We start from the raw sequence: 25,717 nt of genomic DNA, 5'->3' as shown, positions 1-25,717 counted from the left end.
CATGTTTGGCGTATATCTAGAGGCTACAGAAGTACTCTCAGGGAACACAGGCTAGGAGACACCATCTCTAGATACTCTCCTTCCACCTCACTACAGCTTTCTGGTACCTCCCAGAAAGGAGTTTTATGTACACATCTGGAGCCCTGATTTTTGCAACTGATGCCCAGGGTACACCTTCCAATTGCCTGGCTCTGGGGGCCAGTAGGACTTATGCTGACAGTTTCACAGCATTCCTTAAAATGTTGTGGCCTGAGGGTCTGGTTTTAGGTGCTGACATTCTCACCTTTGGGACACTGACTGATCTTGCCACACCCTCAACTACTGACATCAATTAAAAATAAAATAGGTTCCCGGACAATCACAAACATTTGAGAGACCACCAAGAGCTAAAGCAAGATTGAACAATAAAGTTCACAAGGCCAAATCTTAAAGAATGGGAGAGGTGGCTGTATCATCTACTGTATAGAACCAACACAGACAGTCAAGCAAAATGAAGCAGCAATGGACTATGTTCCCAATAAAAGAACAACATAAAACCTCAGGGGAAAAAAAAAAAATTCATTAAGTGGAGATAAGTAATTTGCTTGGTAAAGAATTCAAAGTAACAATCTTAAGGATGCTCACCAAGCTGGGGAGAAAAGGAGATAAAACACACTGACAATATAACAGACAATACACGAGAAAGTTCCAAACACAAACCACAGAACTGAAGAATACACTAACTACACTGAAAAATACACTAAAGTAGTTCAATAGCAGATCAGAAAAAGCAGAGAGGTGCCTGGGTGGCTCAGTTGGTTAAGCATCTGACTTCAACTCAGGTCATGATCTCATGGTTTGTGAGTTCGAGCCCCATGTTGGGCTCTGTGCTGACAGTTCAGAGCATGAAGCCTGCTTTGGATTCTGTGTCTCCCTCTCTCTCTGCTCCTCCCCTGCTCATGTGCTCTCTCTCAAAAATAAACTTAAAATTTTTTTAAAAAGAAAAAAAAGAAAAAGCAGAAGACAGGATCAGTAAGACAGGTCAGAGAAAGTCACCCAATGTGAGCAGGAAAAAAAGAAGGGGCTTTAAGGGACTTCTGAAACAGGCCAACATTTGAGTTAAAGGCGTCTCAGAGGAGAGAGAAAGGGGCAGAAAACCTATTTGAAGAAATAAGACAGACTAAAGAAATAGGAAGACTGAAAACTCCCAACTTTGGTAAGAAAACAGATATCCAGATCCAGAAAGCCCACAGATTCGCAATACAATAAAGTTAAAGAGACCATCACCAAGATATATTATAATTAAAATGTCAAAGACAAGGAGAGAATCTTAAAAGTAGCAAAAGGAAAACAACCTGTTCCGTACAAGGGAAACCCCATAAGTTCACCAGTGAATTTCTCTGAAGAAATGTTGCAGGACAGAAGACAGTGATACAATATATTCAAAGTGCTGGAAGAAATCACCTAAGCATACTCTACTCAACAAAGTTATCATTGAGACTTGAAGGAGAGAGAGAGTTTTCCAGACAAGCAAAAGTTAAAAACTTCTTTTAAAAGTTCTTCACCACTAAATCAGCATTACAAATGTTGCTAAATGGAATTCTGCAAGCTGAAAAGAGGGTACTAATTAGTAACAAGCATATATCAAAGTCTAAATCTCACAAGAAAAGAAATATATAGCAAAGGCAGTGGGTTAATCACTTATAAAGGTAGTATAAAGATTAAAAGACAAAGGTAGTAAAAATAATTATAAATACAATAATGAGCTGAGGTATACACAAGATAAAAAAAACGTAAAATGTGATATCAAAAACAAACATGACTAGGGGAGAGTACAAATGTAAGCTTTAGAATGTGTTACCAATTAAAACAGACTGTTATAAATGTAACTTGTTACATGTAAGTCTCAAGGTAATGACCAAGCAAAACCTATAGTAGATACACAAAAAAATAAGAAAGGAATCTATGCACACCACTAACAAAGTCATCAAACCATGAAGGAAGATAGCAAAAGACAAATGGAACAGTGGAACTACAAAACAGCCAAACAACAATTAACAAAAGTACACACCTATCAATAATTACTTTAAATATAAATAGACTAAATTCTCCAATCAAAAGGCAGAGTAACTGAATGGATAAAAAAACAAGGCCCATCTATATTCTGCCTATAAGAGACTCACTTTAGATATATAAGAGCACACAGAGAATGAAAATGAAGGTATTTCCATGCAAATGGAAACCAAAAGAAAGTTGGGGTAACCATAATTATAGCAGACAAAATATACTTTAAAACAAAGACTGTAAGAAGAGACATTATGTAATGTCATTATGTATTATGTATGTCATTATGTAATAAGGGCATTACATAATGATAAAAGGGTCAATCCAAGAAGATATAACATTTGTAAATATTTATGTACCTAATACAGAAGCACCTAAAAATATAAAGCAAATATTAACAGACATAAAGGAAGAAAAAGAGTGCAATAAAATAACAGGAGACTTTAATACCCCACTCACATTAATGGACAGATAATCCAAATAGAAAATCAATAAGGAAACATCAGCTTTAAATGACATGTGAGACTAGATGGCCTTAACAGATATATACAGGATATTGCATCCAAAAGCAACAGAGTACACATTTCTTCTCAAGTGCCCATCAACATTCACAAACCAGATCATTTGTTAGGCTACAAAACAGGTAATAAGAAATTTAAGAAGACTGAAATCCCATCAAGCATCTTTTTTCACCATAATGGTATGATACTAGAAATCAACCACAAGGAAACTAAAAAATTCACAAATATGTGGAGACTAACACATGCTACCAAACAACCAACAGGTCAAAAATGAAATAAAAGTGAAATAAAAAATATCTTAAGACAAAGATGAAAGTACAACATACCAAAGCTTATAGGATACAGCAAAAGCACTGCTAAGAGCAAAGTACATAGAAATAAATGCCTTCCTCAGGAAGCACAAAAAAATCTCAAGCAGCCTAACTGCACACCTGAAGGAACTAGAAACAAAAAAAAATAAATAAAAACAAAACAAAAACACAAAAAACCCTCAAAATTAGAAGGAAAAAAAAAACTATCAGCACAGAAATAAATGAAACAGAGACTAAAAAGACAATAGAAAAGACCAGAAAAAAAAAAGAGCTGATTCTTTGAAAAGATCGACAAAACTGATAAACCTTTAGCTAGACTCTCCAAGAAAAAATAGAGGACTCAAATAAAATCAGAAATGAAAGTGGAGACACTACTACTATCTTAATACTATACATATTATGGACCATAAAAGGTGACTACAAACAATTATACACTAACAAACTGGACAACTTAGGATAAATGGGTACATTCCTAGAAGCATACAACCTACCAAGATTGAATCAGGATGAAATAGAAAATCTGAACAGACCAATTACTGGTAAAGAAATTGAACTAGTAATGTTAAAACTCCCTACAAACAAAAGCCCAGAACCAGACAGCTTCATTGGTGAATTTACCTAATATTCAAAGAAAAATGCCAATCCTTCTCAAAGTCTTCCAAAAAAAATAAATAAAAGAGGAACACTTCTGAAGTCATTGTAAGCCCCACATTACCCTGACAGCAAAATCAGATATGGACACCATAAGAAAGGAAAATGACAGACCATTAGCCCTGATGAATACAGATGCAAAATCCTCAAAATATTAGCAAACTGAATTCACCAATAAATTATAAGGATCATACACCACAATCCAGTAGGATTTATTCCAGGTATGCAAGGATGCTTCAGTACCCACAAGTCCATCAACAGGATATACCACGTTAACAGAAAGAAGGATATAAATCCTATGATGATCTCAATAGATGCAGAAAAAGCATTTGACAAAAAATAACTTCCATTTATGATAAAAACTCTCTGGGGCAACTCAGTGGCTCAATTGGTTAAGTGTCCAACTCTTGATTTCGGCTCAGGTCATGATCTCAGGGTTGGGAGATCAAGCCCCACGCCAGGCATGGAGACTGCTTAAGATTCTCACTCTTTCTCCCCTTACCCCCACCCTGGCTCATGCACGCTCTCTCTCAAAGAACAAAAAAGAAGGAAAAACTCTCAAAGTGAGTGCAGAGGAAACATACCTCAACATAATAAAGGCCATGTATGAACAAGCCCACAACTAATATCCTACTCAACTCTAAGATTACATTCTCTGTTGGTGGGAATATAAATCAGTACAGCCACTACGGATAACAGTATGGTGGCTCCTCAAAAAAAAAAAGAAATGTAACTACTATACGATCCAGCAATTCCACTGCTTTGTATTTATCTGAAGAAAATAAAAACACTAACTCAAAAAGATATATACGCTCCCATGTTCATAGCATCATTATTTATAATAGCCAAGCTATAGAAACAAGTGTCCATTCAGGGATGACTAAAGAAAATGTGGTATTTATATAAAATAGAATATTCAGCCACAAGAAAGAATGAAATCTTGCCAATTGCAACAACATGGATGGACCCTGAAGGCATTATGCTATATTAAATAAGTCAGAAAAAGACAAATACCACAATATGTTACTTCTAGGTGGAATCTAAAAATAAAAAAAAATTAAGTTCATGGATACAGATGGGTGGTTGCCAGAAGCAGGGATGAGGGATGGGTGAAGGGGTGTAGGAAGTCAAAAGGTACCAACTTCCAATTATAAGTAGGTCACAGTATAATGTACAGCACGGAGACTATAGCTGACACTATATTACATATTTGAAAGTTGCTAAGAGTAAATCTTACAAGTTCGCATAAGAAAAAAATTATGTAACAGATGTTGACTTATCGTGATCGTTTTGCAATATATACGAATATTGAATAATTACCTTATATACCTGAAACTAATGTTGTGTGCCCATGATACCTCAATAGAAGTTTTTAAAAATCCTTATTAGTCACATACATTAAAATTCCCTTGTTCTGGTGTATAGATCTAGGAGTTTTGACAAATGCATAGTCACGTGACCACCCCACAATCAAGACATAAAACAGTTCTGTTACCCCCCAAAACTCTTTCCTGTTGCCCCTTTGTAGTCAGCCCCTCCTCTAAACCATGGATCTGTTTTCTGTTCTCATGTCACCTTTAGTGTATGGAATCCTACATTCTGTAGCCTTCTGAGTCTGACTCCTTTCACATAGCATAATGCATTTTGTGATCCATCGATGTTGAGGTTTCCATTGATAGCTTGTTCCTCTTAACTGCTGAGTAGGATTTCATCGTATGGATGTACCAGTCTGTTCTTTCATTCCCCAACTGAAGCATGTCTGGGCTGTTTCTAGTTTCTGACAATTACAAATAAAGCTACCATAAATATTAGCATACGAATTTTGGTGTGAACAAAGTTTTCATTTCACTTGGGAGTGGGATTGCTGGGTCATATTTAAATATATGTGTAACAGAGTAAGAAACGGCCAATTTTTCTCACCAAGTGGGTGAATGATTCTAAATTCCTACCAGCACTGTATGTAGGAGAATTCCAATTGCTCTGTATCCTCATCGACTTGGTACTATCCATTTTTTGTCTGATTATTTCAGCCTTTCTAAGGGGGAGGTGGTTCATGAGAGCTTACTGTGATTTTAAAATTGTGAATCTTCAAGATCAGATTTCACAGTACCATATATTTCTACCTTTAAGTCTGTAATATACAACATTCCTTTTGGAACTAAAACAACAAGCCAAACAATTAAGTAAATTCACACAGTTACAAATGAAGATGATCTTCTCATTACAGAAGAAATGTTCCTTCTATAAGTTTGCATGTGTATATCTAATATCTACAAATAATAATTCATCAATAATAACAGATTCCCAGGACACCTCACTGGCTCAGTTGATAGAGTATGTGACTTGATGATCTTGGGGTTGTAAATTCAAGCCCCACGTTGGCTGTAGCGATTACTTAAAAAAAACAAAGTCTTAAAAAATAACAGATTCCCAAGTAACAATAGGAAATAACAATCTAATTCATAACTTTCATTAGTGTAAAAAATCATGAATTACTGACAATTAAACATGTGTCATATAGAATTGTATATGTACCATATACACAGAGATATAAAAGGGTATTGTGTCAAGTACATGGATAGTTTAAATTTGATCACAAAAGGAGTATTTACTAATTTAGAAAAAGGATACTTAAAATTATACCAACAACACTACACATTTGCATAAATTAATGAGCTCATTACAAATGTTGGCTGTTCCAAAAAAGATCTCCATTTTTCAAAAATTTGAGTCTTTGTTCTGTTACAGTTTGTACTTTAAATTAACTAAATATATGGTTTAGAATTTTTACCATGTCTTATTTTTACTTTATTGTAGTATTTATGTGTCATCTTCTGCTAAGAATCATATTATACATTCCTTATCTATTCCCATAAATGGAACAGGAAATTAAATGTCTTCCATGAAAAATAGTTGCTTTACCCATTCAACAACTATTTATTGCATTTCTAGCAAGCGGGGCAGGGCAGGGGGTGTTCTCTTTTAAACAGGGACTTCAGAAGGGGCTCTTAAGTGGCATTTGAGCAAAGAAATGAGAGAAATAACAGAGTAAACCTTGTAAAGAACTGGAAGAAGAGGAAACCAGTAAGAAAAGATAGCAGGTGCAAAGGCCCTGAGGGGAGTGTGTGTTTTATAAGATTGATGTGTGTGAGCAAACCAGAGTGAGCAAGGGGATACTAGAAGGCAATGAAATCGGAAAAAGGGAGCCAGATCATTCAAAGATATGGATTGAATCTGATTCTCCATTAAATGTGAAGCAATTATAGAGTTTTAAGGAGCAGAGTTACATAGTTTGACTTAAGTTTTAAAGGATCCATACTTTGCTATTTGGAAGACTGTAGCAAGCCAAGGGTGAAGCAGAGAACCCAGTTAACAGCCTGCTACAAAAGTCGAGAGGAGTGAGGACCATGGCTTGGTCAATGCTGGTGACACCTGACATTATGAAAAGTTGTCAATTCAGTATATATTCTGAATGTAGAGGCAATAGGATTGGCTGCTGGGTTACATGCAGAGTGTAAAAACAAAACAAAACAAAACAAAACAGGAGATGACTTGGAAGTTGAAAGCTAGCATCAAAACTGTTAAAATTGCTTGGTCTGGAAAACAATGAATAGTTTCATTTCAACAATGATATTTAAGAAACTGCAACACAGTAAACTGTACTGACTAGCTGGCATCCAATTTTTAAAATGCCAAGAATGAAGATAAAAAGCTGAGACTATCCAACAGCTAACTTTTGGAACATTTGCTGCCATCAGACACTACAGGAGAGTCATGGAGAATTCCAGATAAAGATCAAAGTCAGAATACCATTCTTTTTCATTTGCCCTTAATGACTCTTGTGTAATATATTGCATATCAGCTATTATAGCTGAGTTTGGCAGGAATTTTGCAGATGAATAGATTAACAGATGAACAAGGTGATTGAAATATAAATAGATGAGGATTAATGCAGTGGGGCATATGAACCGCCATGCAGGAAGAGCTAAAATTCAAAATAGTAAATAATAATTCCAGGGGCGCCTGGGTGGCTCAGTAGGTTGAGCATCCGACTTCGGTTCAGGTCATGATCTCACAGTGTAAGGGTTCGAGCCCCGTGTTGGGCTCTGTGCTAACAGCTCAGAGCCTGGAGCCTGCTTCAGATTCTGTGTCTCCCTCTCTCTCTGCCCCTCCCCTGCTCATGCTCTGTCTCTGTCTCAAAAATAAATAAAAAAAAAAAACATTAAAAAAATTTTTAAAAACATAATTCCGGAAGTTTCATATACTCTATCCATCAACTGAATTCATAAAAATCTGGATAACCTGGAGTTTAGAATAGAAAATTTTTATTTCTGGGGCACCTGGGTGGCTCAGTCGGTTACATGTCTGACATCGGCTTAGGTCTGATCTCACCTGAGTTCAAGCCCCGCATCAGGGACTGCACTGACAGCTCAGAGCCTGGAGCCTGCTTCGGATTCTGTGTCTCCCTTTCTGTGACCCTCTCCCACTCACACTCTGTCTCTCTCTCTCAAAAATAAACGTTAAAAAAATTTTTTTTAAAAAAAGAAAATTTTCATTTCTCTCAGAAAGTGAAGGATACTGTTAAGATTAAAACCATTTGTTATGAAGATAACCTAATGTTTCAAGACTTGGAGTAATGATTTTGAAGAAATTCAACATGGTTTTGAAGGAGTAGACAGACAAGTTACGAATGGCATTGGACAACTTTCCCTTAGATTTCATGATCTCCACCACCTGAGATTCAAGGGTGAGAAGCAGTCAAGTGCTATGCTAACCTGGTCCTTCAGGAGACAGGGGACAGGGGACACTGAAAAAGCCAAAGGGGAGCCAAGTACCCACCATGCTGTCCATTAGGGTTATTCTTCTGATCTTACATAGTGTTTACAAGCCTTATAGTGTTTAATAAATGCTTACTGAATGAATGAAACTTTCTACCACCATTACCTAGAGAAAACCATAGGATAGTGACTAATACAGAAACTCCTCCATTTTTACAATCCTTTTCCCAAGGCTGGCCCAGTATATTTCCCTAGTTAGGATTCTGGGGGTTTTGTCAAGGTGACTTGGTGTTATAATCCAGAAACTCCAGCATTAAAAGACAAAAAGAGTAGAAACTATTTTGGAATCTCTTAAGGAAGTTAAAGTACTTCACCATTTAGTGACACTTGAATCATTAAATTGTGCACCTAAAACTAATATTATACTACATTCACTAACTGGAATTTATTTTCTATGTTTGTTTATTCTGAGAGAGAGAACACAAGGAGGGAAGGGGCAGAGAGAGAGAGAGAGAGAAAGAGAAAGAGAGAGAAAGAGAGAGAGAGAAAGACAGAATCCCAAGCAGGCTCTGTGCTATCAGCACTGAGCCCAATGCAGGGCTGGATCCCACAAACTGTGAGTTCATGACCTAAGCTGAAATCAAGAGTCAGATGCTTAACAGACTGAGCCACCCAGGTGCCCCAACTAACTGGAATTTAAATTAAAAAAAAAAGTTAAAAAGAAAAGAAAAAACATTTAGTAACAATTTATTAGTAGGGTCTCACTGGTAATGTATGTTTCGCCCCCCCCCCAATACAACAAACAGTATAGACCAACTACACCTAAACACCTTTGAAATACTAAGAGCTCTCCCATATAATTACCAGCCACAGGATGTCCCTCTCAACTTTGAGGATTCATCAAGGGTTGAATGAGGTTTTAAAAATTCCTCTATTTCCATAGATGGCCTTCAAGAAAGAGAAATGGTATGTTAAATCAAAATTGGGGAACACAGTGATATGGTAAAAGAATTCACGGGCCGTTCTTCAATCCCAATTTATCGACAGGCCATCCCTCCACTCTCCGTGATTAAAGCGCAGTGTTGATCACTCCCATCTCTGGAGCCGAGATAATCGAAGGACAAATGGGTGACCAAAAATATCCCATTAATATGGCTATTCAGCCACATCACCGTATTCATTTCAAATTGAGAACCATAACTCTATTTAATAGCACAAAGCCCTACATGTATTTGCATCTTATGAGCCATCAGTCAGGAGACTGAAGCAGCTGGCTAAATCATCTCGCCCTTATTTAATTTACCATTCTCCTCTCACATTCGTTCTGCTGCAGAAATGGCATTGTGGTTCGCTTTCAATAACTCCCTGACAACTCAGAAGCAGGAAGAATACATTTTCTTTGCTGATTCCCTGCATTCTATAAAGAAAGAGAAGCAGTAATTATGATACCATTAAATTGATGCAAAACTACCTTATTTTCCTTCTTCTACTATTTTTACAATAAGGTCAATGTTGACTAAAAGTGCACTGTGTAGTTTTTTTCTTGTTTAAAGATTCTTTTGCCCTATTTGTTTCTATGTGTTTTAGAAAGAGACACTCTCACATAAACACTGCCCCTTAGGGAACAACTGTCAAATGTGGACTTAAAACACTATTAAGAAAAATCTGAATATAAATGATGTAAAAACTTTGAGACTGTATCTGGAAAGACTTACTGTGTTTGCCACAGAAATATGATTAACTTGCACCATCAGAGTGCTCCTTTTGCTGAGAAAGGACAAGAGAACTCAGATCAGGAAGCTCCCATAAGCCACTACAAAGTTTTGTTTTGTTAACTTTTTGAGATGGGAGTTTGAGGAGGTAAGCCTCTCCAGTTAATTCCTATATAGGTCTCAGTGCAGTCTAGACTAGCACTGTCCAACAGAAATAAAATGCGAGCACAAGTGTGATTTTAAATCCCCTAGTTGCCATGTTAACAAAAAGCAAACACAGGGGCACCTGGGTGGCTCAGTCGATTAAACATCCAACTTCAGCTCAGGTCATGATCTCATGGTTCACAGGTGCAAGCCCCGTGCCCAGCCCTGTGCTGACAGCTCAGAGCCTGGCAGCCTGCTTCAGATTCTGTGTCTCCCTCTTTCTCTGCCCCTTCCCTGTTTGCACTCTGTCTCTCTCAAAAAAAAAAACAAAAAAAAAAAACAAAAAAAAAAACAAAAAAGTAAACACGGGTCAAATTTTAATGTTTTCTTTAAGCCAATGTACCCAAAATATTTTAACAAGTATTCCACATACAAAAATTAGTAATATACTTTTATATATACTGTTACTTTTTCTATATTAAGTCTTTGAAATCCAATGTGTATTTTATACTTGCAAGCACATCTCAGCTTGAACTGGCCATATGTTGAGTGCTCAAAGCCACATGCTATGTATGAGTGGCTCTTGCACCAGACAGCATAAATGCTAGAGCAGGTCCTAGAGAGAATCTGGAATTGATCAATGCATAGTCAATGGGTTTTGAGTGGTAATCACAGTCACTCTGTTATGAGGTGACTGGAAGAGAAAGAATTGAAGAGACTCATATAGTCCTTGGTCTCGAAGCACCCAAGATTCTGTAAGTTCTTAGAATAACCAGAACTTAACTCTCCTCTTATCATTAGAGCCCCAGGCATTTCACTGGTTACCTCAATGTGCAAAGGGCTCAGAAGTTAGTCACATTTGTGAAAAATACTTATTGGTTGTCCTCCTACTCGGAGATCTTACTTTCTTGACATCTTGTATTCTCTACCATCTGTTAGTTGTTGCTATACCCAATTGATGAAACTCAAGTTTACATTCAAATCAGAACTCAAGCTCTCATCCTGAAATGCAATCATAAGCTATAGCTTAAGGTACCTCAGAGAACTCTTCCACCTACTGAAAAGCTCTATAACAAATATGCTGCTAGACACTTTGTGAACACGGTCTCCAGCCCACTGAGGGCAGGAATTATTACCCTCACTACAGTAAAACAATGCTAGAAAGATAACAGCCTGCTCAAGGTCACAGGACCAGTCCACAACCTTCTACAGCCCTTCTTTGTCTTGGTTTAATAATCACAATCAATGTCCTGTATTCCTAAATTGCCCACCCTAATGCAAGAATCTTCATATAGGCTGAATTCTGAACATCAATTCCCACTTTATTCCTCTGGGAACAGAAACCAGCAAGAAAATAAGAACCATCTGTCACTACTGAGCTTGTGAGAAGCAGAGGAAAAACTTTTCTCCATCCAAAGTCCAAGATAAAGAAATTCACTGAGTACCACCCACACTACACAATCCTCCCACCCAGGTGTCCATTTATATGCTCAACAGTCATTGTAATTGCAAATTTGAGGTCACCCCTGATAATAAGGCCCTCCTCTTCCATTCTCAGGGCACTCTGGTCCCCAAAGTCATTAGTGCAAACTTGATCCAATTGCTTTTGATTCTGTCTGCACACAGATTTCTCTGTAGGGACCGCTGCTATTCCAAGCTTCTGCTCCCTTTGCTTAGATGGTTGCTAAGGAGAAGAGACTGCTGCCTTTGTAATTACTACCTGAAATTCCTCTGTAATCTCAACCAGTACTTTTCTTAACATCAAGGGCCCCGCACTGATCAACAGGGTAACCTCTGCTTTTGGCATTCCTGATCAAGTCTCAGGGGCTTCCAATTGAGGTCATAAACAATTGATGCCCTCTACTGCAAATGCAAATCAGTTACTTCAGGGACCTCCAAGCTTTGAGGAACCCTCCCTGGATAACTGTGGGTTTGGGCAGAGAAGCAGTTTAGAGGTTCCAAAACCAGACTTCAAACAGAAAACCAAAACCAAAAACAAACAAACAAAAACCAAGCATTTCCCCCTTTACCACATCACTCCATTTCAACTGCTTCTGGGAAGACAGGCACTCCGCAGTGATGTCTGTATGAAAAGGGTTTTCTGCACTGGAAAATTTTTCAGGCTGACTTACCTCTGAAATCTTTTTTCCAAAGCAGTCAGGCCCTCCCCCAAGTAGAGCCAGGCCCCACAGTCAAGCAAGAAGGGTCCCAAATCAAGTTGTCCTAAGACTCTGCTCCTCTAAGGATGCCCACGGACCAGCAGCATCAGCACCATCTGGAAGCTTTATGAAAAGCACGATCCGTAGTCTAACAGTGCCAGGTGATTCGTATCCATATTAAAGTGTGAGAAGCCCGGTCCAAGACACCGCTGAAAAGAATCTGATTTCTGATTTTATAAATAACTGGACAGTTGATACAAATTGCAATTGTCCACTGAATTCTCATTAGGCTAGGAATTGCTGGGTTTTGTTTTCAACCTGTTTTTCGAACCTAAAACTGAACTGAAAATAAAATAGCTCCCAGGGAGAAACCCAACTTCTTTTCTGTGGTCCTAGGATCCTGCCATCCCTTGAAAGTCAAAGTTTACACTCCATATGTGCACAGAGAGACACCAACAAGTAAAATATTTTTCCTAATGAACTTGAGGACAACGTATGGAATAACTGCCAAACAAGCCAGCAAACGTGGTCTCATAATTCGCAAGCCTTTGACACATTTTCCTTCTACGAACACTGCAAATTCCATCAGGATGACTTGGGAGATTCAGTTTTTTAAACAATGATGGATTTGAATGGAAGGAAATGGGAAAACATGTAGATTTTAAGGTATGCAAAACCATGTTTTACAGAAAAATGTAGCTAAACCGTCCTGAGTTCACCCTTCAGTGGTTTTGCAGTAGGGGTACATTTATAATGTATATTTTGATAAGAATGCCTGTATGGTATTGAGACAAGTGATTTTGGAGTCCTTTTATCAAACATTTTATCATGACCAACACCCTTCACCTTGTTGTTCCAGCAGACGAGTAAAAATCATTTTTTCTAATGTGAAAATTTACATTTTACTTCACAATCTTACTAAAGGCAGTTATGTCTTCACTTATCTGTTTAAAAACACAAAGAAATACCAAGTTAAAAATGAATGTACATAAGAGTAATATAAAATTTTAAAAAAAAAATTCATGCTTAAGGATACTTTTTCCACACTTTACAGAAAAAAATAATTTTGCTTTTGAAAATTTTAGTATTCTGATTAAAGGTCTATGTCAGCAAAAACCCAGGACATAGATGAAAAGAAGCCACATTATTTAAGAAATCATCAAGAACCCCAGCAACCAAATGGTCAAATACTATCTCAAAGTTACCAAGTTTTCAGAAAACCAAACTCCCAAAAATCACAATATATTTTCATCTCTTGTCTAGTAGGTATTCCTTATGATCCTAGAATTCTGTTTTTCCTTGATAGATGCCTCTCATTTTTGAAAAAACAAACAAAAAAAGACATTCTCCATTCCTTTTTGTTTAAGAAAAAAAATTGCACAAGGCCAAAAATTCCAAACATATTCTGGTTCTACTTTCTCTTTGGTCTCTTGAGCTTCCTGTTGAAAACCACCACCTCCTTTCCAGCGGCTGCCATTTTATCACCCTGGATAAACTAAGTGGAAAGTACCTCATGTTATGGCTGCTATGAGCAGGTCAACTGGCCCCCCACCCTTCCTTTCTCTCTCCATAGGGGAGAGGAAACAGAATGATGGGCCGTGGGGCCCTTCAGATCTACCAAGCTGGCCTCAGTGAGCAGCATCATGAAGGGTGTCCAGAGTGTGAACTCCACAAAGATGGGGACCACACCTGAGGAATCCCTGGCATGGCCACTCAAGCCCTGTTTATGGAACTTCCCAGCCCCTCCCCTGGTGGTGTCTCCTACAACTCTGCTCTACCATGGCCTAGGCAAGAGCACTATCTCCTTCCCAGCCCAAGTGTTCAAGATGAGCCAAGGTTGGCAGAGTGGCAAAGCCATGGCAGCACCTTTGCTGCTGCTCCTAAGTCAGATGTTGGTAACTCAGAGCATCCATAGTGTGTGATGCAGCAAGCCAATAGAGCCAACCTTCCTTAAGAAGGTGAGGAATTTGGTTGCATGAATCCTTTTGCTACAAACAAAAACCCAAAAGCTCAGCTGCAATACACTGAATTACAAAAGTGAGAAAAGCAGCTCAAACGTAAATGCTCTGGTAAGATCTTCAGATCCTGTAGAAACCGTATGCCAGGGCACAGCAAGGGCAAGAGTGCATATCAGGGAAGCACTTAAGGGCAGCAGTGCTGGAAAAGGGCAGAGCAGACTGAGGTGAGAAGGAGACCCAGGACCATGAAAGGGGCAGAGTGGCAGGGCTTCTCAGAGCCAACAAAAATCCAGAGCTGTGGCCTACAGCAGGAACACGGAAGTAAGTCTGGATGCAGCTGCTTGGGCCACATGTATATGCCATTGTCCTAATAGACCACAGTCATCTGTCCTCCCAAGAGACTCTAGACCCCTGAACTCTGAATTCCAATCAAGCAGCAGCATCGTCCTGCTTCTCCCCATCCCCTCCCCAGTCTGTTCTTTACCCAGAAGGCATAACCATTCTTTAAGACTTAAATGTGATCATGTCCTTTCTCTGCTCAGAATTCTCCAATGGATTCCCAATATAATCTGAATACAACCCAAAGTCCCTGGGTACCCTGTTTACCTCACTTCCTACCCCTCTTCCCCTTTGATTATCCCACTCCATCCAAAATGGCTTCCACACTCTTCCTCAACCCCCCTCATACGCTGCTGCGTAGGGTCCTCATGCTTGCTAGTCCCTCTGCCTAGGATATCCACATGGCTCCTAAAGTTCATTCAGGTCTCTGGTCAAATGTCACTTCTTCAGGAAGGCCTCCTCTACAAACCTATCCAAAATGGCAGTCTCACCTCTGTCATGCTTTACCCCCTCGCCCCCAGCACCCACCCATCTTGTACTCACTCACAGCTGCCTCCTCCAAGTGCTTATGATCCTTTGCCTAAAACCTTTCTTTGGCCAAGAGCTGTGTTCATCCTTGCACAGACAGGCAGGCCAAAAATGCCTTTGGGGGCAGCCCTCAGCCAAAGACAAGTGGCGGTTAGTGGGTAAATACCCAACCTCCAAGTCCTTCTATGGGACAATTCCAAGGCCTGTTCTTCACAATCTTCCAGGATTGTGTCCCAGTTGCCCACAGAGATAACCAACCTGATAACACACCCTTTATTGAATCCCTTCATTTCTTTGTCTCACCTCACTCTCCAGCCAGAATTTCCTGGGATCACTTTTCCAATAAATGACTTGCACTCAAATGTTTTGTCACAGGATTAGCCTTGGAGGGAACTCAAATTCAAGATCCCACCCATCCCCTCCTGCTAGCACAGTGCCCAGCACACAATAGGTGCTTCATAAATATTTATGGAATGAATGAACTGCCATGGGTAACTTTTACCTTGGTGATGCTGCTGATCAGGAAGCATCCTGTGTCCCATCTAAAAAGCTGATTTTATATACAGATGATTAGCCCTTGTTTCAGCCAGAACATTGACTCTGAGAACGGCATAGGATCCACATAGCTTCCTTTTGAACACCAGTGCCATGTATGACAGCCATTCCTCTGAATAGGTCCACCATCTAGAAAGATGTTCTTTCTCCAAAGTTAATGGATATGGCAACTCTTGAACCCTAAACTATAGTGTGTAAAAAGCAGCAGATTAGCACTGAAAGTCAGTCTTAAATGCCCTCCAGATGCAAAATCCTTACACCTCTGTGAGCCCTGGAAGCTCTGAAGTCAAGAACTGGGGCTAGCTCTTAGGATCAGGACCAGCTGCATAATTTGCAGGACCCACTGCCAAAGGAAAACATGATGCCCTTTGTTAGTAGGAATTTCAAGATGGTGACAAGAGAGTGTTAAACCAAACACAGAGCCTTTCTGAGTCTGGGCTCTGTATAACTGCACAGGTCCTATGCCCATGAAGTTGGCCCTACCAAGAACTCATCAAAGATAAACTATCAGACACCCCCTAACACTGCTCCCTTGGCAGTGATGATTCTCAAAGAAAAGAGAAACAGCAGCAGCTTGTTTTAGGTTAAGCCACCACAAGACTACATAACTTATTATAGCAGAGAGGCCTGGGGGCACCTCTTAAAGCAGTTCAGTTCATATCACCTCCAAGACTTTACAAACACCCAAGGAATCAATCATGGCGCACAGCTCCCCACCGCCTGCTCCATGATTCAAACTTCTGACAACTCCAGTGTTGCAATTACCCTGTTGGGTCCCATAGTTTAAATGCACAATATATAACTAAAGAGAAAAAGAACCTTCTTTTAGATGCCAGAGGATGCAAAAGACCTCAGAATCTAGTTCAAGAAATCCATTCAGGTTCATCACTCGGGGGTCTGATGGGCACATAGCTAACAGGTCAGAAGAGTTTGGTAGAAAAATTAAAGGGGTTTAAACAGCCTGCTAGTACCATACCTAAGCTCCAGGGATGTGTCTATTTGAGAGAACATACAGATTGAGGTGATGCTGGGACAGAGCCATGATTAGGGCAGACCTGTAGAAATACGTCCAAGGTAGAAAAATGGTGTAACAGCACCTGGGCCTAGGAGATGCTTAATACATCTTAGGGGAGGAAGAAAAGCAGTCCCCTAATGTGCACTGTAGATCACCAAAAGAAGGACCCAGGACATGCTGCCAAACACAAATGACCACAAGACCCTTGATGGGCCAGGAAACTAACTGATAGGGCTCAACAGGATAAACTGAGAAATGGTGACTTAGAGCCAATTAACCCACAAACCCTATTTCCTAATATGCCAGGTGGCTTGTTTTTACTACACAAAATCATTTCTAAAGTTTGCTTTCAATCCTGCCTGTACAAAATGCAAAAGAAATGGTGGTCTCCATTTGAAATGTTAGCATTTAAGCACAACTTCATTCCATGAACAATTGCTGAGTTACTTTCTATGGGGTATACGATATTATGATTTCATATTGGGGACTTCTGGAACCATAAAGAAGCACTTTAAAGTGTATCAAGGAGCTATGGGGTAAGTAGACATTTCAGGATTAAAATTCTCTTGTTCTATAGAGATTATGTGACTTTGTATAGTCAACAATAACCTTTGTGTATTTCAGCGTCCTTTTACTGTAAAAGGAGCGAATACCCATGTCCCAGGGGTATTTGTGAGGGAGAAATCAGGATGATCAATGTTCTCAAATGCCTTATGTTCAAACCAAACTCAAGATATCCCCCAGAAACCAGGGTCTCATATGCAAGCTCTGTGCTCAGGCCCACATCCTTGTAGCTAATTTTGACTCCTCTTTGACACCTGATATCCAGTCTGTCACAAATCCAGATGGCTCTTCATTCAAAATATCCCAAATCTGATCACTCCTCACCAACCCTAGCCCACCTTAGTCTTGGTTCTAGGTGTGCTCACCTCCCTCCTGGACTTTTGCGAATTTCCTCCCCTGTTTCCCCCTTCCTGGCTGTGTCCCTAATCCATTTATTCTCATCATGGCAACCAGAAAAGTCTTGTTAAGATAAAGAACTGGGGCGCCTGGGTGGTTCAGTCAGTTAAGCACCCAACTCCTGATTTTGGCTCAGGTCATGATCTCGCAGTTCGTAGGTTCGAGCTCCACATCAGGCTCTGTGCTATCAGCATGGACCCTGCTTGGGATGCCCTCTCTCTGTCCCTCCCCTGCTCCCTCTCTCCCAAAAATAAATAAGCTTTCAAAAATAAGTAAAACAAAAGAACTCTTCCAAATAACTAAGTTCCTTACTTTGGTCTAAAGCATTGGTTCTTAACTCAGGTGTGACTTTGCACCTCAGAGGACATTTGACAACGTCTGGAGACCTTTTTAGTTATCACCCTTGGAGGGCGGGGGTACGCCACTAGAATCTAACAGGTCGAGTCCAGGGATGCTGTTGAACAGTCTGCAGTGCACAGGACAGCACCCACAATGAATTGTCCAGCTCAGAATGTCAGTAGTGAAGTGGACAAACAGGGCACTGAAGTGGTCTCAATTCCCTCCACCTGCACCAATACAGGTAGTCCCCTTCCCCCACACCCCCTACCACAGAGCTGTATCCTTGTCATTCCTGCACTAGATGAGCCACTCCCACACACAGCCACTGTTCCCTCTGCCTAGAATGTTCTTCCTATAGATATCCTCAGGGCTCATTATTCTACTGCCTTCAGGCCTCCGCCAATCATCTTGTTTTAATTTGCAGCTCCCCTCACTCCTGCTCAGCACTGTCCTCCCCCTCTTCTCCACAGCACATACTATCCAGCACACCTGTCACTGTACTTCGGGGTTTTTTTTGCCACCTTCTACCTCCTGGAGTGCAAGCTTCTTGAAGGTGGGAACTTTTGACTGATTTATCCATATTAGGTACTTGGCACATAGTAGGCACTCAAATATTTGCTGAAATGAATGACTGGATGTATGGATATTACCCAGTAGAGGTACTGCATCTTGGCTGAGAGGTAGCTTCTAGTCTGAGTGGGGAAAAGTATGTATTTAGATTTATTACCAAGGCTGTATTCATAACCCATTTTGTATGAAAACAGAGCTTTAAGAATAATTCCCAAAAGGACTCCCTAATGCTATCATGACAAAGGCACAGAAGGTAATAAAGGGAGCCTAGCTCATCCACCTTGAAACTTCCTTCAACCACAATAGACAGATATGAAGGATTAAATTGCTAGTTGGGGTCTATGGCAACTGTAGTTCTCCAAATTAAACATCAGTGCATGTTGTTGGAAAAATACAATTATATTTATGGAAGATAAAGGGACCGAAAATTTATACATCAGGACAGTTCCAGAAATCCCAGCCTGAACAATGTTTTCATGTTCAGTATACTATCTCCAATCAGTAACATTCCAAGATTCCATGAAGTACTTACCAAATACAGCAAGGCATTACACATGGGGCCAGACAGAATCGAGCACACACAGTCCTTGCCCTCAGAGGGTCTCCAGTCTGGAATGGAAGTTAAGACAGTTGTGTTGGTGGACTGAAGCACACCATGACCACAGTAGGCTGCTACTTTGGGCGTTATTAGAGAAACACAAAATGTAATGGGGTCCTCCAGAGAGGGGGTGGGCGGGAAGCAAGGAACGTGTGGAGTGGAAGGTGGCCCTGATGTTTCCTGGAGGGTGAGCACACCCACACAGGCATGCCTGTGTCTTTGAAGTGGCAAGTTTCCCATTTGGTGGGAACACAGGCCACCTGTAAGGAAGTGGCAGGAAGTAAAGGGTCACTGAGGCCAGAGCACAGAAGGCTGAAGACCTGGGGGCAAGTGGCTCCCGTCCACTTTGAAAGGACCAGCAGATGGCTAAAACAGCAAGCTCAGAGGCAGCTGTGATGGCTTCATTTCCTGGGTTTCCCTATACCTTCCCAGGAGGCAGCCTAGCTGGAAGGGAAGGAACTGACCTACATATGTGGGTTGGTAAAGGAAGCTGAAGATAACTAAATACTCCTAGCTGGACGTAGAAGGAACCTGGCAGAGAGAAAAGACAGCGGGTCTGTGCAAAGAGGGCCTGGACCATCCCACGGAAAGCGGGAGAGAAGCAGCTATTAAACCACCCAAGTCTTCCCACACCCAGGAGGCACAAATAGGAAGGGGAGAAAGTGAGTTCAAATGACACCATGACCTCAGGGACTATTCAAGCCATTTTATAAAATAACAATGTCCAACGTTTTTATTTGGTTTATCAGTTGGTTTCAGAGAAGTAGAATCAAAGGTGTGGGATTATTTTCCACAGATGTTAGAACAGTCCCTTCCCGAAAAGAGCCTCACCCCAATCAAAACCTCTAAAAACCAAATGGAAGTTCCTAGATTGTGTTGGCAGAGGCTAATCTCTCATTAACAGAGTAATCAAGAATGGGTTAGAACAAATACTATTTTTTTTTTAACTTTCTTTTGACCCATCTCATTACTGGATATGTAAAATATGAAGTCTGAAGCCAAAACAATATGAAATGGCTTTAAGATCTGTTAAATCGGATTTTTAAAAAGAAGTAATAGTGAAGGGATGAGAAGGGCCCATCCATCACCCTGTGCGAGCATTCATTTATTTGACAGATATTTACTGAACCTCTGGTGGGGGTCAGGCTGAGCTATCAAGATCCTAAGGCCACTTCACTGAACAAAATCTGCCCCCAGGGGGGCACATACGTTCTAGAGAAGGGAGAGAAAGTAAACACTAAACCCAATAAATAGTTAAATTATGCAATCTGAAAAATGCAAAGTGCTATGGAAGAAAGAAAGGTAGAGAACAGGATGGAGGTTAATAAGAAGGTACATAGGGGTGCCTGGGTGGCTTAGTCGGTTAAGTCGCTGACTTTAGCTCAGGTCATGATCTCATGGATCCTCGGTTTGAGCCCCACTTCAGGCTCTGTGCTGACAGCTCGGAGCCTGGAGCCTGCTTCGGATTCTGCGTCTCCCTCTCTCTCTGCCCCTCCCCCGCTCATGCTCTCTCTCAAAAATAAACATTAAAAAATAAATTAAGAAAAAATAAGAAGGTACGTAGACTTGAAGGAGGTGAAGGAATTAGCGAAGGAGATGAGAGGGGAAGGAAGCCCATTAGTGACAGAGTAGCAGCCAACACAAAGACCCTCCGATGAGGGCATGTCTGTGTGTTCAAGGAACAGCCTGGAGGCCAGTGTGGCTGAGCTGAGGGTGCTAGGGATGAGGTAATGGTGATGACAAGAGGTCAGACCATGCAGGCCTAGGAGGCCATGGTCAAGATCCTGACTTGTACTAGGAATAAGAGGAAGACTCACTGGAGGATGCTAGGAAGAGGGGGACTGGGTCTGACATATACTTAACAGGTCACTCTGGCTAAGGTGAGAACAGATCAGCAGGAGTGGGGATGCAGGAAGTGAGCCTGGAAGAAGAGAGGCCAGTCATCCAGGTGAAGGAGAATAAGGCCCAGACGAGGGTGACAGCAATGGAAATGGTATTAAAAAAAAAAGGTACATTTGGAAGGTAAAGCAGACAGCATTCAACAACATACAACATACTACATGTGGATTAGAGAAAGGAAGGAGTGAAGGATGATTCTAGGAGCAAGACTGAGTAACACGCCCTTGTTAAATTTCAGCATAAATACCCCCAAAATCTCTTGACAAGGTTGCCATTCAAACTCTAGGTTTCCATTTAGGACCTGCTATTTATTTAATAAGGGATTCCAGTCCAGGAAGTGTGTAGTCACAGAAGCAAAGTATTTATGGTCAGCAAGTTTCACCTACATATGGCTCTGTTCCAACAGAAAAACGAAAGTGGTCTGTACTAGAGTAAGCATTACATAAATTAACACATGTGACCACCAAGGTACTGTTTCTGCTAATAAAGGCAAGCACATACAAGCATGTGTCATGTGTATGCAATAATTCAGAAAAGTGCCTTACAGCCCATAAAGCAGTCCATGATGGCAATGTTTTTTTTGAAACAGGATAACCCTCAAATGCTTTCTTTTGATACTAAATTTCAAAACAACACAAAACCCACAATCCTAGTAAGGTCACCAATCTGAATTATTTTTAGAATTAAAACTACGGATGGCTTCCCAAACACAGCACATTCATCAAGGACATCACGACATGGTATCCACCACACCGGGAGTGTTTCACCTAGAACTTCAAAGGAAGTGCTTTCTAAGGTGAAGAAAGCATCTCTCTCTCTCTCTCTCTCTCTCTCTCTCTCTCTCTCTCTCTCACACACACACACACACACACACACACACACACACACACCCCTTGAGGCTCATTCTGAGCCAAATAAGGCAATATACCCAAATAGGAAAGACTGAACTGAAATAAAGAAGTCTGATCCCTTTTCCATTTTTTGCCCATTGCTGCAGTATCAATGTGAACATCCATGACCAAGGACTGCCCTCAAAATCCTCACAGTAGATGTTGGGAGTTTGAGTCATGGTGTGGAAAAGGATGCCTTCTACCATCAATGTCATCCCTTCGTTCAAAGTTCCCATCTTCTAGTACATTCCAGCTGCATCAGAGGTTTGAAATTAACTTTGTCCCTTTTAAAACCCAGGAAAAGAAAAATCTGAATGGGCAAAAATTACAGAGCAGGGAGGGATCGAAGCAGACTGTTTGGTTTATTAATACATTCGCTACAGAGTAATAGCTTCATAGATTAATCTACACGTATCTAGAAAGACCAAAGGCATAAATATATTAGGATGAGTCATATGAAATTATTACTCAGTCATTTTGATCAACAAAAATATCAATTTCATGTGGCTCAGCCTAAGACTCACCAGTGATAGATCAAGATGTCCAATTCAAAATTAAGATAATGTTTCTCAAAAGTGCACATGAACAAGAAAGTGAGATTCCATTTTCCCTAATTTGCATACAACTTTAAACATTTACATATAGTATTTCCAAAAACCATAGAAAACATTTCAAACATTATTCATCACTCTCCAATTGCAATTACAAACAAGAAAGCTTAAAAATAATCATTTAGACTAGACCAGCATTCTTATCAAAATAAGTATCTCCAGTTTGATGGTCCCTTTTGCTACTGCTCCAAAACTTAACTTTAAAAATCTGGCAGAAGGGCACCTGGGTGGCTCAGTTGGTTAAGAATCTGACTTCAGCTCAGGTCATGATCTCACAGTTCATGAGTTTGAGCCCCGTGTCAGGCTCTGTGCTGACAGCTCAAAGCCTGGAGCCTGCTTCAGATTCTGTGTCTCCCTTTCTCTCTCTCTCTGCCCCTCCCCAGCTTGCACTCTCTCTCTCAAAAAAAAAAAAAAAAATACACACACACACACACATCAGAAAAAAAATCTGGAAGAGCTTTCTCTTACCTTACCTGTGGTCATGGGAAAAAATTTCTACCTCCTCTGGGATATCACAGCCCATGCTACCTACTCTACCTTATTTTAGAGTTGCCTCCCTGATCTTATTCTGGAGGGGCCCCACCAGTCCCTTCATTATTCTATCCCTCACAGCACTAACTGAAGGAAAGAAATGTGGCCAAGAAAACTTCCTGCCACTGCATCGTCAGAGATGGGCTCCATGAGTTAATCTGGAGTCACCCCATCAAACTCAGGGGCATCCTGGTCAAGGCACAAATAACATATTTTCATGGAATGGGTGAGTCCCCAGCCTCACTGTGCTGTAAGAGGTACTTAGACTGGCAAGCAGAAACCACCTGTGTTTGAACAACAACCTCCAGGGGCTGGAGGGGTTCTGAACCCTATTCTCACTGCAGTTTAATAGACACACAGATTCATCTTGGTTTTGCTGTGAGGCAGAGAAGCAGTTTGACTCCCTGGCCCCTGAGGAATGAGGTGATGGGTTCTGATGTCCCCACGGAGTGAAAGCTTCAAGTCTCAGTAAACATACTCTTCCTTATTAATACAATTTGAAATGAGCAATTACATGTGACTCAAATTGAGTCCCATTTTTCTTTCCCTTCACATGTACCCTCAAACTGTTCCCCCCAACCATGCCTCAGAGCAGAGACAGGACTCAGGGGAGATGGCAGGGTGGGAAGAAGTACACAGGTCAGCCCCTTATGGCCTGCCAGCAAAGGGCAGCGATTTCAGTCCCAGGTGACCAACTGGTCCTGCTTTGAAAACTGAAAACCCCAGTCCCAGTCCCTGAAAACCTCATTTCATGGGGTATGACAGGCCAACTCCATTGTCTGTTCATCTCAACCTCAACCAGAAGCTTCCTGTCACTGGTTATTAGAGTCAAGTCGGTAAACCGCCCAAGTATGTACTCAATAAATACCACAAACACATCTTCTGTAATAACCCACGGGGTGCAGAGGTACAATCTGAGGGTAGACTCATGGATGACTAAGTTCCCACCAGCCTTCACTTTTAGACAAAAAAGGAAAAACAAGCCTCCCTTAAGTACTTCTGCACGACCTAATGTTGTTTCCAGACCAGCCAGCTTTAAAGAGTTTCTTAACTGTTAGAGTCCCAAGTGACTGATATCAGAAGGAAGAGAAAGAACCTTTAACCCATTACTTTCATGCAGTGAGCTCCAAGCATGGTGCCCAAAGCTGAATGGCATTTAAAGAAATAGCTCTTCGACCAGTTATTGCTGTAAACCACTCCCACTTGATCGATTCATTCAAACAAAATGTGTTTGTTGAACATTTACCCTGGGCCAGGCTAGAAGGGAGATGCTATGAAAAAAGAACAAAACAAAGGCACCCCACACATGCCCCTCACCATTTTCAGGACTGTTCTTAAAAAAAAGCGGGGGGGGCACCTGGTTGGCTCAGTCGGTTGAGCCTCCGACTTCGGCTCAGGTCACGGTCTCAAGCCCTGTGAGTTCGAGCCCCGTGTCGGGCTCTGTGCTGACAGCTCAGAGCCTGGAGCCTGTTTCAGATTCTGTGTCTCCTTCTCTCTCTGACCCTCCCCCATTCATGCTCTGTCTCTATCTCAAAAATAAATAAACATTAAAAAAAATTTTTTTAATAAAAAAAAAAATCAGTGACTTATTCTGCTTTTCTTTTCTTCAAAATCACTTCAGGATATGGGCTCAAGATCTGAAAGTAATTCCCAAGTCCCACTACTATTAATATTAACCTCCTTCCTATAGCAACAAAAACCCCCCAAAATGGCTATCCTTTTCGGATAGTGTATTAGTGTTATGCTTAAAAAAAATTACAGAACAATCTGTCTCATTTTCTTGTTCTACTGAGATGGTTATAGACTGAATGTTTGTGTTCCCTACAATTCATATGCTGAAGTCCTAGTCCCCAAGGTGATGGTATTTCGAAGTGGGACTTTTGGGAGAGAGTCAGGGTTAGATTAGGTCATGAGGCTAGGGCCTCCTAATGGGATTAGTGACCTTATAAAGAAGAAACACAAGATCTGTTCCTCCCCACATGATATGGGAGGCCATATGAAGACACAGAGAGAAGATGGCTATGTACAAACCAGGAAAAGGAACATTATCAGACATTGAACCTGCCAGCACCTTGGTCTTGGACTTCCCAAACTCCAGAAGGATATGAAATGTTTGTTGTTTAAGCCACCCAATCTATCTTTTTAAAACAGCCAGAAATGACTAAAACAGAGACCCAGAAAGTTTAGGGGAAAACATATTACTAAACAGTCTTCAAGGATACATTTTTGATGGTGGTACACCTTGAATAGTGATTGGCAGAGCAAGAGAAGACAAGGCTTACCACGGAGTCCCCTATGACCAATGCCCTATGACACTGTAAGTCTGTTTAGAGACATTAAGTGGATCTTTCTCCTGCAGCCACATCTTTTGAGAGAGCATGTGAACACATGCACGTGTGCACACACACACACACACACACACACACAGGGGAGGGGCAGAGAGAGGAGGAGAGAGAGAATCTCAGGCAGGCTCCACACTGTCAGCACAGAGCCCAATTCGGGGCTCGATCTCACAAATGAAGAGATCATGACTGGAGCCAAAACCAAGAATCAGGCAATTAACCTACTAAGCTACCCAAGTGCCCCTCTCATGGCCTCATGTTGA

At 40.8% G+C, this 25,717-nt stretch overlaps 1 protein-coding gene across 6 annotated transcripts in view; it reads right to left on the bottom strand.

Annotated features, from left to right (window-relative positions):
* Positions 1-25,717, bottom strand: part of PLCB4 (phospholipase C beta 4) — a 424,450-nt gene that overhangs the window by 273,723 nt on the left and 125,010 nt on the right. For all 6 annotated transcript variants that reach the window (XM_030310086.1, XM_030310087.1, XM_030310089.1 and 3 more), the window contains one exon: positions 19,116-19,192. The gene's annotated coding sequence lies outside the window, so the exon portion shown is untranslated. The remainder of the gene's footprint in view (positions 1-19,115; positions 19,193-25,717) is intronic.

The sequence above is a fragment of the Lynx canadensis genome, chromosome A3, assembly GCF_007474595.2.
Source record: "Lynx canadensis isolate LIC74 chromosome A3, mLynCan4.pri.v2, whole genome shotgun sequence".
NCBI classification, from domain to species: domain Eukaryota; kingdom Metazoa; phylum Chordata; class Mammalia; order Carnivora; family Felidae; genus Lynx; species Lynx canadensis.
This window is presented reverse-complemented; position numbering and strand designations above follow the sequence as displayed.